Raw genomic sequence first — 21090 nt, 5'->3', positions numbered from 1 at the left:
TAGAATTCTTTTACATTTCTCTCACTTTGGAGTGGGCTTACACAGAGATGTTTTTGCTAGTAAATTAAGTGAAGGGAATTTTTAATTTGCTACAAAAAGTCAGTTATCTAAAGATAGCAATATTTTTTTTGCAGAGTTTCTGCATTTCATATCATTGTATGCATTTATATATGTGGATATGTATATTTTTGTGCTACCAATGTTTATGGAGTTCTTTTGAAATAGATGCTGTTGTTGAACCTTCTTTTCCATACTCTGGTAACAGTTGCAGTTTTTGAAATGGAAAAGGTAATCCTTACACTGAAAATATTTCTAGTAGTTTGTGCTGTCCAGAACAGCAAGAAGAATTCTATATATTCATTTTCAACCTTTGGAATATTTTTGCTAGTGAATAATTGTGGCACATAGGAATGAGTTCTGAGTGAACAAAATGCATTCATGATTTGAGAAACTTCTTGTACAACAACTAGCCTCTGAAGAATGGTCCTTTATTTTCCATAAGTTAGTACAGAATGGCATTCTAATAAATGATCCATATTAATTATTATTCTCTGCCTTACCTGTGTGCTATAGATTTCAAATTAGACAGATTATGGTTATATAGCAAGAGACATTATTTACCAAAATATTAGTGGTTTTATTTTTCTTTTTAAACTGGAATAGTCGCCATACATTTAAAGGTTATGTTGGAATATATATACAGCAGTACACAGCAGTCACTGATACAACTTTTGGATTGAAGCATAAACTTTATCAGCTGCAGGGTGGGAAAAAGCATAGGAGAGTTCATTTTTTTCACTTTGTAGATTTTCTCCCTCAAATACCATGGCAGTAGTTTTTGCTACACATTAATAAAAAACCCACCAGAACAGCATAACTGTCACTTTAGTTTAATTAATCTACTGTCCTGTCAGTTCTCTATTCTAGATGGAATCTGAACTCTTCAAACCTTTGTGTTGAGAGTAGCGGGTTTCCTTTAATGTCCTAGGAGTTTATATATATGTAGCAAACAAATCTCATCTTAAACTCAAAACTATTGATTAGTAGGAAGTATGGGAATATTTTTGTCTAAGAGTTGTAATGCTAATCATGAAAATGTATATAATAACAGCTTATAGTACTGTTTTTACCTGTAAAAGCATCCATATGAAAATGATCAAGTTAACAGCAGATGCTCTCCAGTTAAAAAATAGATATATATCTATATGCTTATATAGATATTTCTGTGTGTCTATGCATAAAAGCATGTATTATACCCATCCATCTGTCTAGGATTACATCCCATAAAATCTGGAACTTTGCTATTGTTTATTTGTGGGAAGAACTCAGATAGGTAGGTCTACCACAATTAAATCATGTTCCTGCAAGCTCTTAGAAAAGATCTGTAAGAGTCCTTTAAAGAACTTGTAAAAAGTAAGGACGTCCATAAATTGTCTGTAGGAATAGGGTCTTATGGGCTAGCACTTTAATTATGTTGTTATAAAAGCACGAGAGGTATTTTTATTTTTGTTTACTTTTATTCCATAGTTTTGCTTCTAAAAACAGCAAGTGAAAAGGTAGTTGAAAGAGTAGCCACTTTTTAATGCAGAATTACTGACCATATCTATTTAAAGGATGACTACATTAGCGAAATCAGCCTGGGGAATGGTATCTGAAGTTAACCTTTTAATATAATGTTGTGATTATAATAAATAGGATACTGTGATAATATTATTTCATTTACTAAGTCATTCCTTAAATGTTTTTACAAGTAAAATATCCACACAGAGAAACATTTCAAATACAGATAATTTATCTATAGGCTGTACATATTGTTGTGCTACAGAAAAACATGAAGAAAAAGAATGCTAAGTTAAAGATTATTTCACTTTTGAAATTTTGAAAAAATGATGAATCATATTGCTTTATATTTCATATATTCATAAAGAGCAAATAAGTTACTTTGTTATTTGGACATTTAGTTTTGTGAGCAATCTCCTTGCATTCAAAAAAAACATTTTTATTCACGTCCTTTTCTGAAATCTTTCAAAAGTTAGTCATTTAGTTGTCTTTACCTGATTAAAATATGATTAAAATTAGTTTAAAAGCTATTTTATGAAAAAGAATACAAACCCATAGAGGTACTATTCATATTTGTATCCACATTTAGGAGTGTGTCAGATTGACTTTATGAAGCAAATTTATTTATGGTATAAGTTCATTAGTGTTGGTGAGTTAAAGAGAAAGTGAAAAGATTCAATTAACTTTCCAAGGAAAGTATAAATCATGTGAAGTCTTGAGGTTTTTTTCATTCCTAGATGTGAAATTGATATTGTGCCTCTTCCATATAGACATTGCATTTTCCCTTTTTTTGGAAAGATTACTGCCATCATATGCCATTTTTATTCATAATTTTTCTTGATCTCATAAAATGCTTATTTCTCTCTAGCTAGGTGATTGTTAAGATAATGAGATGTTGCACTTTGCAAATGTATTAATATAATCATTAACTGCTAGTATTTATTTAAGCATAGTAGTAGTAGTATACTTGGTAAAAATGGAGAATTTGTGTGTTTAAACAAAAAAATATTTTGCTGAAAAGCCGTCTGGCAGTCTCAGTAGCCGGGTCAGATGTGGTGAGGGACCCCAGAGGAAAGCAGTGTCTTAGTAGCTTGTCTCACTCACAAATCATAGGTGGGTGAGCCCAAGGAATGACTCACAGGAGCTACCTGCAGCAACAGTGTTGTTTGTTACATAGAGGCAGGCAGCAAACCCCAAAGAACAGTGCAGTGGGAACTGGGTGACTCAGGGGACTAATAATAAGAAAAGGAGCATTTCATCTGTCATTAGTTTTGATCTTTCCCAGCTGAGTAATGAGCTGTTAGCATGTGATGATTTTTCAGTGCTGCATGTGAAATGAGTTGATAGGTTTATCCACTTCAGTACTGGAGATTACCTACCTGAAATACTAGATAAAAGAGAAAGCTTTACTACTTGGATTGACAGAAAAAAACCACAAAAGCATAACATCTCAATCATCTGGTACCTTTGAAGCAAAGTATTGTTGCATTATGGGTAAATACAAGAATTTGGGAATTTCCATTTCTGATACTTTTTCCAGAATAAATCAACTATGTGAGAAAAGCCAGGATTCCAATCTCCTAAACTCTAATTTTATGGACCCTTTTTTTAACCCCTTTTGGTGTCTCCAATGCTGAAGACAGATTCCTAATTTCTTGATCTCTCCATTCCTTCATCTACCTTTTCTTGCATTCTCCTACAGGTATTATTTAATAGTAGACTCATGGCTGGTTTCTTTATGCCAGATCACCCTCTTGTTATTTGCAAACAGAGCCTCTAGTGCTAAAACTGCAAGCTCACTGCCTTGAGGTTGCAGTCTTAGTAAATGCTTTGATGAAAATGAGTAATTCTTTGATGAAAAGGTTTCTATTGGTACCTGAAGGACAGAAGCCAGCTCATTCCCTCTCCTCCACCCATTCAGAAGGGCAAATACGAGCAGGGACTTGCTATCTTTATCGTTTCACTTTTCAAAGCAGAACTTTTGAGAATAAAAAGTTAATAATCCTCTATCCCCAAATGAATAGTTGGTTAGAAGTTAAAGCACCAATCTCTCTTGTGTGTCGTTTCCATTCATCACTTTGTCAGTGATGGATTTGCATTCAAATGTTCGTGATCTTTTGGGAGTGGATATTTTTAAGAGAGCTGGCTCTCTTATTTATTGATACCATGGTCATGATTTTTAGAGTCATGAGTAGAAAAGATTGACTAAGTGGCACTGTAAGATGGGATATACAGTCATTTCAAAGTACTGAGATAATTAACTGGTTAATGAGTGGTGCTTTGTATGCTTTACCATTTCAGGAAACCAAAGTAGACATTTGAGTGCTGTCTGCATACCTTCACCTCCTGTTTCTGTTTGTTTGCTGTCTTGGCCACATCACCGGGATTGTAACTATGGCCAGAGAAGGGTGCTCTTAAGCTGCTTAAAACTTGATCGAACTTTTGTATTTTATGGAAAATCAGCTTAGTGACAGCATTGCCGTTGTGTAGCTCAGAACGGCTATATGACAAGTTGTGGTGGGCTGGGATCAAATAAACCCCGAATGCTCTTACTCACTTGAAATGAAAAGTGAATGGAAGAAATTAAGAACTGTTTCCAATAACTTTAATGATCCAAGATGATTGTGCTCTCCATTTTCATTTTAAGGCATGTGTTAATATCAGACCTTTAGAAAATCACCATCAGAATTAAAAGCTTTTCAAAATGTGAAAGTATTTTCATTGTTTATTTTAAACAGAACAACAAATTCTCATTTAAAAGATATTGCTTCCTAAACAAACAACAAAAAAAAGGTATTCATATGTTTACCTTTTAATTCAGTGGCGATTACCATTGGAAGCATTAGTAAAAAGCAGAAAATACAATGAAGAGTGTCTGAGGCAATTTTAGAAGATTTTTCTGGGAAACTAAAATATATTGAAAGCCCATTGAAAAGTCTTTTAAAGGAATCTGTGTGCAAAACAGTCACCATAAATAACACTTCCCTTAAAATCAGTAGATATGGCAAGCTTATTTTCACAGACATTTGCAAAAGAAATAGGTCTGGAAGTCATGCATTGATGGGCAGAATATCTTAATACTTCTTCTCTTGGGAGATGGAAGAGTGCTGGGAATATTCATCTTGTTTGTTGTTCGTCCACATAAAGTGCACAGTTTGAATTAGATGATCCCCTCTTTCCCAAACACGATGTAAGGCCTTTACAGATCAGCATGTTTCCAGAGAAATAGCTCTGGGGCTTGTTGATTATGGGAACAAATTTGTTCCTAACTGTTCCTACTATGTTGCTTTTGTCATGAAAACACTTCCCTCCCTTTTCTACACTTTCTTCTTCCTATGGCATGTAAGATTTTACCAGTGTTTTTAGTGGAGTCTGGGGAAACCCGCTGCCTTCGCTATGACCAAAAATTTACCTAGTTTGCTGCCCTTGACACCCAGTCTCTGGACACTGGGCATGTAACAATCATAGAAAATGTGAGGTGAAAAGGGAGCCCTGAATCAGCCTTGCATCATTCTGAAACTAGCGGGACTTCTGCAATCTATCACAGCTTCACTTTAGGTTGTTTGCCATCTTTCCTGGCATAACACCAGTTAATAATTGTGGTTTTGTATGCTGTTTTTATAGCAGCAACAATGAGTAGTACTTAACAGAATACAGAGAAAATAACCCCCTCCAACACACAAATGTACACACATATACATAGCATGCATATTTATGCCATATATATTTGCCCATGGAGACAGTGCATAACATCAGCTTAAACCAAAACCAACTTTTAAGCTGATATAAGCAGCATCTGTAGTAGTGATTAGTAACATAGGTTCACTGAAATCTCTTATGTGCATAAAGCCTTGTAGGCAGACAAGATGAGAATATGTCTAAGGAAAAGCGCCCGTACAGAAATATATTTAGGGGTTCTATGAAAATGGTTTTTCTTCCTGGCTATCTCTTGGAAATCTCTTATAAAGAAGTTGTATAGCTTCGAAAGCTTTCCTAGAAAGATGTTTTATAGCGACAATTAGAACTAGTTAAATAAAGATCAGTTAGAGTTTTCCAGGCACCTGTATTTTAAGTAATTGTTTTAATTAGGAAGCACAGCAAAGTATACTACTTGACTTAATCAGTTTATGAGGTACTTCTGTGATAGCAAAGCTGTCTGTTTAAATCACATTGAAATTTTTTCACAGGGCAATTCAAGGTACACAGAAGAGAAGTGTTTTCTGAGAAGAAAGAGTTGCTGTTGTGTTTGTTGTCACTAATTTCTGAGACAGGAGGGAAAATTGCTGCTCATGTTAAGAATGAGGAGAGGAAGTATATAGCTGAAGAGAAATGAAGTCTCAGAATGAAATCCTTGTTGGGTGTTAGTAGTGGTCTTAGCACAATGTGAAATTTGTTTCATGATACACTTGTTAAGTAGTCTCTGGAAACTGTCCCAGTAAAGAATCCACTTAAAAAGAAAAGAAACCAAATCTGGTTCCTCTAAGGTCATAACCCTTGAGTCCAGAAACTACCCACTGTCTTAACAAAAATCAAACCTTTGCAATAAGATTTGTACATGTGATTTTGTATGAGCATAATGTAATCTGAAAACTGGGAATACATGTTAGCTGGTTTGGGTCATGACTATATGGACAAATTAGAATGGAACAGAATAGTTACAGAGAATATCTGTGTACAAGGCTGTAGTTATGCAGGTACTGTAATTGTTTTATAAATAGAGACAATAGATATTAATACAACTACATTGTGGAGTAAGCATTGAAAAATACCCAGCTTTTCAATTTATGTGTCATTGTATGCTGTTGTCTGGTGGCAAGTCTTTGGTTGACTGGTTGTTATTTATTATATGTGTATAGGAAGCAATGTAGATGTGATAAGTATTGCTGATACAGATACAAATAATATTTTATTTAGAGGCATCCTGCTAGGTGTAATAGAGTGTAAACATATACATTTGCTTTTCTTTTTAAGATGGTACAAATACATCTGGGATATTCCTTTTAAATGGCATCTAACATTGACTCATTTTGTGACATTTCAAGCAATGCAATTTCTTTCTGCTCCAGTTTTACCATTTCACTACATTAAATTATATCTTATTGTCTTTAAATCTACTGTTTTAAAGGGATCCAAAATATTCAAATGAACTGCATGTAAAGAAGAAGTGGTGCTGTATTTGCAGATTTCAATCTGCCATTTTTACAGCCCGATAAGTACAGTTGGCCAGCAGTGAAAATAATCAAACTAATTAAAATAATCCCCTGGAGAATATGCCCCTTAAGCAAGAAACCAAGTTAGCAGGGTTTACAAGATGACTTGTGATTTAGCTCCTAATTCTGTTAGTTCCAGCTATGAGGAAAAAGACTTTGTTGTTGCAGTTGCATCAGGGGACTGCACGCTTGTCTTTGCAAAAGGACAGCAAGGAATAAATTCTAATAAATGTTTATTTCTGTTGCTGCTGAAGTTATCCACAGAGTAGTTTTGCATGATGCCATTATCAAACAGTATATGTACACTTTGTAATAACAAATGTCACCATAACACCAGAATTTTGTGTTAGTGGGATGCCATTTGATGACCCCCATTTCACTGCAAGTAAGATGCACTCAGCCTAACTGCTTTACTAGGTGCTAGTGTACATCTGGATTGTCTGGAATTTTTTTCCTGAACAACTGCTTGGTATTTTTTATTATAAGGCCTGGTAGTGCTACAGTGTAGAAGCAAGAAAGTGGGAATGATGGGTGTTTGGTGAATGTTTCACTGTTGGAATATTTAATGTCTGTGAAGAGTTTGAGTTGTTGCTGAGAATTTGGTTCCATTGCATCATACGGAAAACGCCTGTCATGGGGTATTTGCAGCAGACAATTCAACCACCTCAGCCCTTCCTGGAATATTTAGCTTTTGAAGGATTTTTAAAAAGTGCTTTGGGGGGGGGGGGGGGGGGGGAACCCAAAAAACCTGTTCTTAAAATAGTATATATTGTTTCTTACAGACTTACAGAACAGTTTGTAACCTTTTTTGCTACAACAGCTATACATGTAGTTTTGATATATAACCAGCAAGGTATATGCATTTCAGGTATTTCAATATGCCTGTTTGGATCTCAATTTAGCCATCAATGCATGCAAATATTCTTTTTATGCATTAAATTGTCACAAATTGCATGAGAGTTAGCCATTTAAAACTGCTGCACAGCTAACTTGGGTTCTGAATATGTAACAGGCTTGTGGAAAATGTTGAGAAGGTGGCTGACAATTAGGCTCTATTTTTCTTTCTCTTCAGAGCCAAATACCAAATTAATATTTGCATGTGGAGGTCTCATGGATATCAGCCCCCTATGTGCTTGTCTGATGCCAGAATTTTTGCCCTTTAAGCTTTTGTAATCAACTGTGAGGTGGCTAAAATGTGGAAATATGGACCTGTAGACCTCTGTAGACTCTACCATCTTGTCAGAGCTATCTTCCTGTAAGTTTAGGACTTATGGAAGGAAAAGATTGCAGATCTTAAATATATACTAAAATGCCCAGCTGTTGCATGAACTACTTTATTTCTAGAACAGGGAATATTTTATGAATAGAGAAAAGGCAGTGGGCCAAACCTGCCTGTTAATGGTTTGTTTGCATAAATTCTACCTTCTGCCTCTCTTCCCACTCCTTTATCCTCTCCTGATTTTTCTAATTGCTTTCATCAGTAATCATTTCAAGCTAAGTTCTCCTTGCTTCCATACTCTTCATTGTAAAAAAAAACAACCAAAACCCAACACACTACCAAAAAAACTCCTTGTTTTCCGAGTAGTACTATTTTTGTGTTCCTACTATCTGAATTCTAGAAGTGGGCACTTTTATACAATTTTATCAAGTCCTTTCATACTTGTAAAGGCATCTATTCAATAGAAAAAATAAAAAAAATCAGAATTCTGTCTTAATAAAAGGTGGAGGTGGAATGACTCATCTCTTTTGTTTTTGTGCCTGGGGTCAAATACAGTTTTACAGAAATTCTTTAGGCTTCTCATATTAACTACATCTTTTCAGACCGTTGATATATCTTCTAAAACTTTTATCATGTGTTCAAAAATGACATGCTACAAAGAAATAGTTACAATGGTCAAACATTTGCAGATGGACCTCAACTGTCCTGCTTGTGCTATGGATTGGTTGCCTTGGACTGGAAGTAGGTAAATATATGGTTGTGTTACAAGGAACATAATGTTGTTCTAGTAGGATTTAGGAGGCTAACCTTGATTTTGTGTCATCCTTACATGGAAGCTTCTGGCAGGCATGATGTCCCCAAATTCTGAACCATTTAAAGGTCAGTAATTGAGTCTATTGTTCCAGAAAATGCATGGACAATTGGTCATTCTAGCAATTCACTCCTCTAGGACAGTTCCTGAAAGTAAATAGGAGACCATGGCTTGTCTCAATTTTTTTTTCTCTAGGTCTTAAAAACACGTTTCTTCATATACATATATATAAACCCACCACCTACAAACAAACACAGAAACCCCAACAAAATACCCCAACCAAAAAAACCAGAATGAGTGGGATGTCCATCTTCATGTTTTTGTCATAGCTCTTTCCTCATTTGGGCTGCCATGCAAGGGACAGGGAAGGCAGCTTCCGCAAGGCGGTGGTGTGCTGTACAACTGCTGAGCAGGTACCATTCAGCAGTGGTGTCCCGAGCTCTGTCAGACTAGCACGAAGGTAATGTATGCATGAGTTGGATGGTCTAATATATTGCTTAATTTCATGTGATGCACCGGAGATTTAGGACACTGCTTATAAGTTACCTCTGCAATGTGTTAAATGATTTCTGTGATTTAGTCTCAGTTAGCAAAACTTTTATTCTGAGAGATGATGTACCATGTTTAATCCAGCCAGTCACCTAATTGGTTTTGGATCTAGTCTGATAAAACTACACTTTTTGGATGATGCTTGAGCCTGTTATTTCTGATCATTAATGATGGCATGTAAAACAGAAATAAAAATATAAAAAAATAATCTGAAGAACTGCATTCAAAAGCAGCTATATTAAAATGGAATTCTATATTAGGAAGAAGAAAATCTTATAGGGCAGCTGATGAGCTATGAAACACGTTATTGTAGCAGGCTAGAGGTATACGTACCACTTTTAGAGAAACACTAAAACTGAGAATAAAGTGAATATCAAATACCTCTTGGAAATGTATTTTAGTAGAGCCGAGATAAATGTATAGAATAATAAACTTAAGCTACCTGGCTAACTGGAAAGTCCCAACTGAGAAACAGGTGACCACCTACATTTTAGGAAAGGGAACAGGACTTGTGAGATGTCAGTGTCAGGGAAGAATTGCGAGACTCCTGAACAGGAAGGGACTTGGGAAGATGGAAGGCAAAATTAAAGCTTTTTAATGACAGAAGGAAAAGCATTACCAGGCACTACTAGCTTAAAGCTTAAAGGCTCCAAACTGCTTAAAGATACTTGCTTTTTGATCAAAGACATTGCATGTTTTTGGAAACAGTATCTGTTTGGATTATTTGGGAGGAGTAATTACTAATTTAGGATCAGAAAAAAGAAAAAGCCATCCTCAAAGAACATAAATTATTTAATGCAGAATGACTTCTTGTGGAAGAAGCAGAATTTTATAGGGAAAGTGTGCCTTAACTTCTCAGTGATGTGAGTTTTGGAGGGCCTTGGTGTTCTAAGTTAGGCTATTTGAATTATGACGATCCAGAATGAGGTGTGTGTCTAGACATTGTCTGCATTCTCTGTGATAATCTTACTAGATTTTAAGCATGTCCTATCTCCTTGAATTGCTTTGGAAAAGAATCCAACACATGCATACTATTATCCATTTACACTTGTGTTTTAAAATGTAATATTCTAATTAATTTCAGCTGAAAAGTCACTGATTGATAGCTGAAGGGTTTGAAAATCCAAATTTCCTTCCAATTTAATTTTCTTAAAGCAGAACAGAAAAGATAAGTGTTGAAGTGAGAGTGAAATCGCAATTTAGTCCTATATATGAAACACCTATTTTAAATCAAATCATAACTGTTCTTCTGAAAAGTGGCCCCCTGCCTAAAGGTTTTGTGTCAAATATTCCTGGATCTTTTGTTATAAAAGATGAGATAAAATCTGTAATTTGGTGTTTGTGGAATGTTCTTCTGGCACACCTCTGCAGCCTGACTATTCAGTCCACATCATCAAACTTAGACATCAATATTTGCTGAGTCTATGCTCGGTTTATTACTAGTCAAGACAAGATAGAAACTGTCTGTACTATCTGTACTTAAAATGGACTGCTGATGTGCAGGTAGATGTAGTGAGAGATTTAGAAGGCTAGGAATAAAAGGAATAAGTAAAATATCATTTCATGAATGATAATTTACAGTCTTCTGTGCAAGACACCAGGTAGAGATTACAGCTAATTGTTTTTTTGAAAAAGTGAAATGTCATTTGCAGTTTAACAAGGAAATCACTGAATTTAAATGCTGGGTTTTTATAATGGGCTAACAAAACAGGACATTTAATTTATAAAAATGTATCAAACAGAAAGAGAACGGGACACTATGGAACATAAGCAAGATTTCCTAAGTTTCGCATTAGCTAAAGCAAGCATATAAACAGGGAGAATATGTAGCAAAAAGAAAAATGTAATATACTACTTGTAATATATGCAGTAGATGTCCTCAGTCAGCTGAAACTCTTCTCAAATCAACATATCTGTCAAATAAAAGAGATTATAGCCCTGTGTCTCAGATCTAATAAAGATTTGGATCAGTATTGGAAACCTTGTTGGAACTATTTTTCTATTATTTTGGGAAGGAAAAAGTTCCTGCTGACATAATTTTAAAAATAAAATATGCTTTTCATCTGTGATTAGTATTGACTTGGAAAGAAAGAAGCAGCAACAGAGAAATCCTAAGTAATAAATTCTGCCTTTAAGTCAAGTGTGGGTTTTTTCTCTCTCTCTCTTTTTTTTTTTAATTCTTTTTTCTTTGGCATTACTATTTCCAATGCTTGATTTTTCCTATGAAATGAAAATATTTGAAAGATTTGTGTATCCCAAAAAATACTTAAATACCTTTTACATGAAGAAAAACTTTTGTAAAATCCATACAGATTTAACTAGATCTTTCTTTACTCAGAACTAAGTAAAGCACCGCAGTAAATATACACCTCAGCACTGAAATAGGAGGTATGTGTCTCAGCAGCTCTTAACAACTAATCCAGTTTTTATGATTATGGCTAAAGAATCGGAAACTATTAATTGACTACAGATAAGACAGCACCCAGCAGGATCAGAGAAAACCAAGAAAACAGCCACCCACGCCTGTCACCAGGTCTGGACCTGTGGTGCTGCTGCACAAACTGTTCTTTTCATGATTGTACGTAACTGCAAAATTTTTTTGAAAACCAGTTTTTGTATAACACAACAGACATATTTAGTACATAAACTGAGTGTATTTAGCACTTTGAAAAATGGAAAGGAAGTGGTAAGAATGAAAGTATAAGCAAAGAGTGATCAGTATTATATACACACTATATTTTTCTCATGACCTTTGTATATGGCAGATACTTGGGTAATATATGGTTATAGCACAACAAAAAAAGAGAGAAAGCCTGATGTTAAGCTCTTTTCATGGCTCAAATGTACAGTTTATATTTCTCCTTATCTGCTTAAGTCACACCACTAAAAGGAAAATGCAGCAAAACAGTGCAATGAAAGTAACTTTTGCACAAAGTAGAATCAATATTTTATGGAGTAGCACAGTATTTGACATCAGCATATTTAAAAATGAGTAAAAAGTATGAGGACTAGTGGCTGCAAACTATTCAGTTCTATTTCATCAACACAGGCTCTGTTTTGAATCAAAATAAATCAGGCATTACTGCTCAAAATGCTGCCTTAAGGAAAAACTCAGAAATGTACATTTTAAGAAGAGTGATACAATTAACCTGTAAGACAGAAGGAAACATGTTACTGTGAGATAATATATAGCTTAAGGGCATTGTAACCTAGGAAGCATGCTGCCTTGCAGTACCAAAAACTGGACAGTCTTATTGGGGTTAATAAAATACCAACCTGCATAGAGAAAAGAATAAAGAATTAGCTACACAAGGCAGCTACAAGCTATTCTTAGCTGAAGCATTTAAGACAGCAGTAGCTATTAACAACATAGTGCTAAATTTATAAGAAGAAAATGAGTTATGGAAGAGCAGAACTTTAAATTAGTGCTGTAGAATATGAATATATATAAATTTGCAATGCATGTGAAATCTAGGAGGGTAGGTAAACAATTTCTAAGAAAAATGTCTTTTAAGTTGCCATAACAGACAATAGCAGTCTGCAAAAAAAAGTTATCATATATATAGGCTTTCATGACAAATATAATTGCTTCATGCTTTGTAGCGCAAATGGGCAAATTTATTTGCAAATGCTTTCAAGCTACTATTTGAAAGGAAGACAGCCTAACAAGTATCTTAAATCTCTTTCCTTTAAGGAAGACACCATATAAAATGTGATGAATCAAACCCAAACAGAATACTAAGATTAATGCAAATAATATAAAGAGTTTTCATATGAAATAAAACTGGGAACAAGCCTGATATGCTTAGAAGACCTGCCTGGATTCAGCATTTAAACACTGACCTTTATCTGTATGTTTCCTGTATCTTGCATGGCTTTTATAAATAAAGTCAGGCTAATTCACTATTAAATAAATACTTGTGATAGCTAGTTCAGCACTTTAAAAATGAGTATGTTATTAAGACTAAGTCTTGCCCATTTGAAGTGACATGAAAATTTGCCTGTCATTCTTTAAGTACATTTATTTAATATTTTAAGTAAAACACTCCTCTTATAAATGCACACAAAAAAAAAAAAAAAAAAAAAAAGAAAAGCACATTTAGTCTTTCTAGTGTTGTCTAGGGCATAACCTAGGGCTCGTAAGTAGGGCTTGGAATTTGGTCTTTTGGGTTTTCATGGTTGAGTTGGCCATTCTGTCTTTGCGGCAGCAGGCTATCTGTTTGGCCTCTCTGGTCACCACTCCCATACCTATAGAGTGAACCATGCCTTCATCAGTGTAGTACTAGGGAAGTTAATGTTGCTAAGGTTCCTTCACATACTGTTTTGCAAATTGTAAACTAAAATGATTCTCTGTAATTCTTTGCTGGGCACTTTTTAAGTTTTATATCTTTAGGAGAGACAGTCACTTTAAACAGTACATCTTCTGGGACAAACTGAGAATCATTCCTTAACTGTTTCCCTTGCTAAAAGGCTTTTTAAATCAGTGACCATTCTTCTGGTGAATCATGTCCCTTGTGCCAAATATAGGTAACCAGGCTTGGAGCAGGTGACCACATCAGTCAAAACCAAGACAACAGCAGGCCCTTCAAATAACACATCCTTCAACAACTTGTTGTAACTACCTGTGTGTACATACTCACTTTTCTTTCTTTTTCCTGTGTTTTTTTTAGCACAGTCACCTAATCAGCATCTAAGATACTCTCTGCCTGATGCTGTAGAGGCCTGTCCCTCATTGGGTTTCCTGTGGGCAGGGAGGAGGGAGCACAGCTGCTAGATAGTTCTGGTTTTTACCAGCAAGACTTGAGGTACAATCATTTGTCTAGGTTTCCTTTTGAAGGCATCAATTGTACCTCAAGCAAAGAAGGTTTTTTTGATGAAGGGAGGAAATATAGTCACATTTCTAATGCCTCCAGTAAAGCAAACATGTTTCGTGTCAGAATAGCCTGAACGCTTCTTTACAGGTAGTGAAAGATGTGATAATGTCCATTTTAAAGCATGGCTGCTTCGGTTTGCATAGCACAGGGAGCTGTTTGAAAGACATTCAGGTCATCATCCTGAACAAAATGAGGAGTTGAAGCCTTGGTTTTTGTATATCCATGCCACCTGTCCAGGTAGAAAAAGTGTAATTGAGTATAAAAATGTACAGTACTGTGCAGTGAAGTTCTTTTCCTGTTCAAAGTAAAATATCTCTAGATGGTTATGGTTTCAGTACAATTTTGCATGCATAGGGATCTTAGAGAGAATAAAGAAATACACTAAGTTTTTAAGCAACTTTGAATCACAATTTGTTTGTCTCAGCATATGTCATAGTTGAGAAGAATCTGAGACATATTTCAATATTTTGGTCAACAACTTCCTGAAACTGTTTATTCAAAATATTTGAAACATTTTTAGTGACCATAGTGAAGTTACTATGGATTTTCCCATTGCAACTAAGACAGAGAATGGTTTTATAATATTTCTTCTGATTCCACCTTGAATAAATAGCGATTACTTTTAAGCGTGGCACCAGAATGAAAAATATACCTGAAATTAAAGATTAAGAAGACATGAGTCAAAACTGCCAAAATACTAAGTTCAATCTTACTCTTATTTTCAAAGAGAACATATTTTAGAAACTAAATTCTAGAGAGTTCCCAAATATTTTTAACTCCATTCTATATAACTCACTGTCTGGAAACAAATATAGTAGTTACAGGACCTCTGATTTTACAAATACATTTTCCAAATGGTATTTGATATATAAAATTGCAAAAAGCGTTAGCTTTTCAAAGCTCATCCATTTTCTTTACTACATGGTAGGAGGAGAGATGACTCATCATCACTGGAGAGGCATGGTATGAGCTAAGCAGAGCTAACACTGCTATAGTTGTAGTGTTTATATTGCATGATAAGAATATCTTTGAATTTAGTTAAGTTAAAATGGAAGCAACACGTTATTGAAGATATATAGTGGAATAAAGATTTTTGACTAATTCTGATAGAGTTTGTCATGGACAAGGTGAAACCTTAAGAGAAAAAGGTAGATGAGATTGCCTTTTATTATCTTTTTATTTTTGCTCTTACATCTAAAACTATCACCTGACTTTCCCTGACTGCTCAGTGTAGCAGATCCTACAGCATTGTGCTCTAGTCTTGTCAAAAAGGTGAGGCCATCACAGTGTAATGAAGCACATGCCTCTTAGTTCTGTTCAAGACTTCTACATCTGCTTCATTTATAAAAATTATCTGTTAAGAGCCTTTCTGAGGCTCTATGTGGCAGATCAGTTTTCCACTGTGAATTGTTTTTACAGCCACACTGTTTCATGAGAAAATTTTTGATATTGTTGTTAAGTGGAAGTACTGAAAAAATACTTTTGGGTTTTATTGTTTTATTATTATATTCTGTTAGAAGCTATCTTACAAGTCAGAAGGATGAAGATGAAACATTCTGTTTGTTTTATACTAGAAAAAGGCTTCACCCTATTGAATTAAACATTTTGATAGCATTAAAGGGAAATATTTTGAATTTTTTTCAGGTTTTGCTAAGGGTGGATGTTTGGTGTAGGGTTTCCACTTCACAACAAAATGAAATTTGAAAGCCTCAGAATTTGCTGCAGGGTAGAAACTCTGGTGTCTTGTGAGTTCTGCTGTGATTTGTGAAGCATTTTTTGAAGGATGAGCTTTTGGCAGGGAAGCTCAGAGAATAATGGAGAAGTCAGGGGCTACACTAAGAACCACAGAATATGATCTGTTTTCATTATCCTGTTAAATTGTCACATCAGAAATGCTGATTGTAGGGTCCTTAGCAGAGTGACTTGCTGTTCCAATGTGTTTGAATAGCAATTAGTATAAGATGTTTCCATACTAATATTACTGATTGATCTCTGCAACACCAAACTGTGGAGTAGCTTCTGCCTCTGTCAGATCTGCCTTGCCTGATACACTTGGCTTGATGATCATCATCTTTACTAAGATTAGAGTATAGCAAGTTTAGGTAGTGCTAAAAGATTACATATATGTATTTGCTTTGTATGTAGCAAGAGTTACTTGCAAGTGCTTCATCTTTAGAACCTGTGTTCAGATCTGTAATTTTCCTCTACTTTCTCAGTGCACACATGTTCTTGTTTAATAAGTTGTCTATCTTTGTTACCTCACTTGCTCAAAAGAATAAAACACTAAGTAGCAAGTACATCTCTCACAAGGCAAGCTAAATGGTGTTTTTTAGACACATAAGGAAAAGTTACTGAAACTTAAAGGTATATTGATGATGATAGGATCTTGTTGCCTTTTTTCACTGAGTGCCAGTCATTTCTAGAAGTGTAACTGGGAGGGAAGCCTCATTCCTATTATTAAGAAATATGGAAATCAGAGTTTTAAAGCTGAAACTATAGATCTTTTATGCTCACCTAAACTAATAAACAATCACTTTCTATTATAAAGAAGGGGAAGCATATAAAAATATTCCAACAGCAATTACTTAAAACCATGGAATGTCTGTGTTCTAGAAATAGCAATGTTCAAAGACATACTCTTTGTAAAGTCAGTAAAAGATGAAAGCTAGTGTATTTTAAATGAACAAAGTGTTCTGAATCTTCCTGGCTGGTTTGAATTGCTGCTGTGTTTGTGTGCTGCATGACAAATTGACTGGTCATCTCTCATTTAAGCAAGATGTTTTACTGGCTGCTGATGTGACTAGCAAAAAAGATCCTGCTGACCCGAGATACCGCTCTCCTGTGAGTGTATGGAAGACACAGTGGAGCTTAAACTGCTACATTTCCCAGTCCCATTCAATGAGGGCAACCATGCCATGCAAACAAGGTCAGGCAGGCTAAGGGCGGACTCTCGGCTAGAGGCTGGTGAGCTCTCAAGAGGCACAACGGCCAGTGGAAGCATTTGCTAGCCCAAAACCTTTACAGAGGAGAATTCATACTGTTGCAAATTTTTGCTGAGAATGCTATGCCATCCACAGCAATATGCTCTACTGAAGCTATGGAAAGGATCAATAATGCCAGTTTGGCAGCAGTAAAGGCAGCAACATGGCAGGTATGAGGAAACAAAGGAGGTTATGTGTAAGCAGGAGCCTGTATTCCCATCCATTGGACATGACTTGTTGAAAATAGTGCTATGGCAGGCATTTATTTGTCTATTGGTATTTGATAGGGGCTCATTTCTATACAGGGTCAAATAGAATTGGGATAACAGAAAGGAGGACTAAACCAGCCTAGTATATACTTATTTCCAAGTATAAACTTGATCCGTGCAAAGTGAAGCAGAAATTGGAAGGGGATAATCTACTTAAGTCTTCCCTCCTAGGTGACCTATATCCATCCTCTTTTGCATCAAGAAAAACTCTTACCTGTCATATTAACAGTACTTCCTTTTCTCTGTATTTTGGAGAGGACAGTAGCTCCATTCCCAGGCTATGAAGCCATGGGAAGTGATGTACCTACTGCCAACATCAGGTTATTTGCTAGTCCAGACACAGGTACCCATTGCTGCTCTCCATCGATTTCTTACCTGTTATTAGGGTACCAAGAGAATTGTATTAATTCCTGTTGCCAGATTGAACAGTATAATCATTTAATGGAAAAATACTTTTTTTGGGCTTCGATGTCTTTTATTTCCTGATGTAGTAGAGGGCTACTAGCTGTATTTTTGAATCTATTGATTAATCCATTTTAGCTCTTTTCAGGATGTAAGTAGATTCAGCAAGAATGTGTTTTTCCCACATCTCTCCTTTCCCCTCCATCTCAACCTTGGGGTCATATCACATTTTAACAGCACAACTCCTTAGCAGACAGACTAATCTTTATTCTCTCCAGGGCCTCAACACAGGAGTTTTCTGCTCTCATCTTCCACTAGTAAACAGCAGTCCTGGTACTGGATACCTATTTTCTTTACATTTCTTTACTGATCCTGCCTTTATTTTCCCAAAAGAAGGTATACCATCTGTTCCGGAGTCTGTAATCAATGGTTAAGGAAGAAATGGTGGCCATACACAGTTTTACATAAAATACTTACAGATCTTAAAATATTACATGGAAAGGCCAAAATACAAATAAATTGTTGTGTACAGAGGCTGGGAAGGAGAGCGGCAGAACTGGTTTGGGGAGGTACGTGAATGGTTGTGTATACATGTTCCCTTACCAAGGCTTTTTTTACATCTTGCCACTATTTATTCTTACTCTGACAATGTAAACAGCAAAGACAGGTGCAACAGGTGCTAAAAGTAGTATTCACGTCACTGAGTATTCCTAGGCAACAGTATGAACTTGATTTTTCTCTGCATCTTGTGAAAAATGAAAAAAATAATAAGCTACAGCCTCATCCTCACAAAAAGCTTCTGTATTTGTGAGTCTAAGTTATAAAAGATCCATCCTGTGTTCACAGTAAGACACCATCCGTTCTCAGCTGTTTCATCCAAATGAAATAAAACATTGAAATGTACAGTAAAAACCCGTGAAGAATAGAATCTAGACTCCAGGGCATGTAGTATTATTTATTACACTAATACCTACAGTTTGATCTTTTCAAAATGCTTCTCTGTTCAGATAAATACAAGCCCTGTGACCTACTAAAGGTCGCATCATGTGCTAGTGGTCCAGCATTGTTCAGAATATCATCTTTTTTGTTATTCTTCTACCTGATAATGGATGGCTGAAAATGACTCTCTGCTGCTTGCTCACATAAATTTCCGAGTGCTTCCCAAGAGCCAGCAGATTAGTGTATCAAATGGTAGCTCTGGACATAATGAATGGAAGGGTAGGGATGGGGGAAGACAGGAGGTTTTTTCAGAGGTCGTTACTTTGTCCAGGCTCCATGAGACATTCCTAAAATGGAGACCTTAGTCATGTCTCTATGGTCATTGCCAGAAGCTGATACTGATGAAAAGCAGGTTACTTTGCTTCTAAAACACATTGGATTAAAATGGTACCAAGTTACTTGTAAAAGCAGAAACACTGTTTTTGGGTTCCTACAAAAAGCCAATACTAGCTATAAGGCTGCAATTAATGTCTCACAAATGCTCATGTGAATGTCCCTGGGGAAACTGAGCAGCAAAGGAATGAACTTGGTAAACCAAAATGTAGAGGGATTTATTTTCTCTGTCTTACTTCTTGATTTGTTAAGTTTACTGTGATTAGTGGGAGCATAATTTATACAATGGCTGGCATATATGCTCACATATATGGGCATATACCATACCTCAATTTCCAGTTTTAGACAGAAATACAGTACATATTATGGAGGGTATGATTAAGTTTATTTTAAACTGAAGAGCTGTTGATTGCATAGTAAAATGGTAGTTCATGTCTATTTAAATTTTTGATAAGTCTCCATTGATAGATAAATCATGTTAGAGAATTTCAATTGTCAGCACAACTTACATTTCAATTAATCTTTGGGAATTATCCTCAAGAGCTAATAGATTTTGCCTTTATTATGACAAAGTGCTTGAGGTGCATATGTAGAGAACTACCATGAGATGAACCATGAGTTTTTATTTCTTTGAGAACAGACCCAGTCATATCTGCTTCAGACAGCTGTGCAGCACAATTATTGACATTTAGAATAAATTAATTCATAATCTCTGAATAGCAATGAAAGACTGCAAATGAAAAATATGCTGAATTTGTTGGAATTATCGAGTTGGAGCAAAGATCAGTTTTCTTTCTAACACAGTTCGTTCCATGGTGTATGATGTAAGTGATTTTTATTATGCCAAGCAATTGAGCATAATAAAGTCTTGAAACAATCCCATATTTTGGTAAAAGCTGAATGGGATTAGATTTTCAGTCAGACTAATGCTCCAGTATAGGTACTTACAATTTGAATAACTTAATTTCTTTTCCTTTTTGAAAATGTAGCCCTGCAGCTGATCTTTGAAGTGTAGACTCTGAGACATAGCAGTATTAAAATAATCATGGATCTGGAGGAAGTGGCAGAAAAACATCCAGCACAGCTTAATCAAAAATAGAAATTCATTTGAACTTTCTGTGGTCTATTGAATATTAAAACATTTCATATTTCAAATAGGAAAAAAGAAGCCTTGAGCGAAGTTCAATGACATTTCTGGTGTAACACTTGAATATTAGGATTAAGGAGGAAAGTTTCCACTGAGCTTCAGCAAACTTATATCTTGCATTTATTGTTGTTAGCTGAAAAATAGCTGGTCTGTGCTAGAGGCTGCAGAAGAGTGGGACCTACGTGTTAAAAATAAAAGCACTAAAAAGCCCAGATAATTACTTTGGCCAAAGTACTTTTATTCTACAACTCCTTGGCATTTTGTCAGGAAACTCATATTTTGGGGCTTTCTTTAGAGCCTGTGCCCCCACACTGGCTGGTATCTCTGAAGTTAAGTATTTTGTGCAACTGCCATGTTGTAGAATTTCTTTTTTTGAGATGAGGTTTCCCATTGCAGATGTTTCTGTAGGTGTGAGAATGGCTGGCTAATGAGCCAATTCTTGGGGAACTTCTGGGTTCTTTATATGCAATCCTGCAACTTTGATCAGGAATTTCTGCAGAGCATCACATACTGTACTTAGCATCGCTAAATCTTTCTGAAGTGAAAATAGTCAAAATAACTAAATTGAATAGCTGGGGTTATTCAGGAAATCTGTGATGATCAAAAGGGTGGTTTGGACATCAGTTTTCAGAGTCTTAAGCATAAAGAACAGTAAGAGCATGAGTCATCGAAAAAGTGTTTTGAAATAGCAACGGTGGAAAAACGCATTTTCAAACCAGCTGTATAAATTAACTAT

General features: G+C 35.6%; 1 protein-coding gene across 6 annotated transcripts in view; it reads left to right on the top strand.

Annotated features, from left to right (window-relative positions):
* RGS7 (regulator of G protein signaling 7) overlaps positions 1-21090 on the top strand; it is a 236338-nt gene that overhangs the window by 112236 nt on the left and 103012 nt on the right. The window lies entirely within an intron of this gene.

Source organism: Falco naumanni, chromosome 6 (assembly GCF_017639655.2).
Source record: "Falco naumanni isolate bFalNau1 chromosome 6, bFalNau1.pat, whole genome shotgun sequence".
NCBI classification, from domain to species: Eukaryota; Metazoa; Chordata; class Aves; order Falconiformes; family Falconidae; genus Falco; species Falco naumanni.
This window is presented reverse-complemented; position numbering and strand designations above follow the sequence as displayed.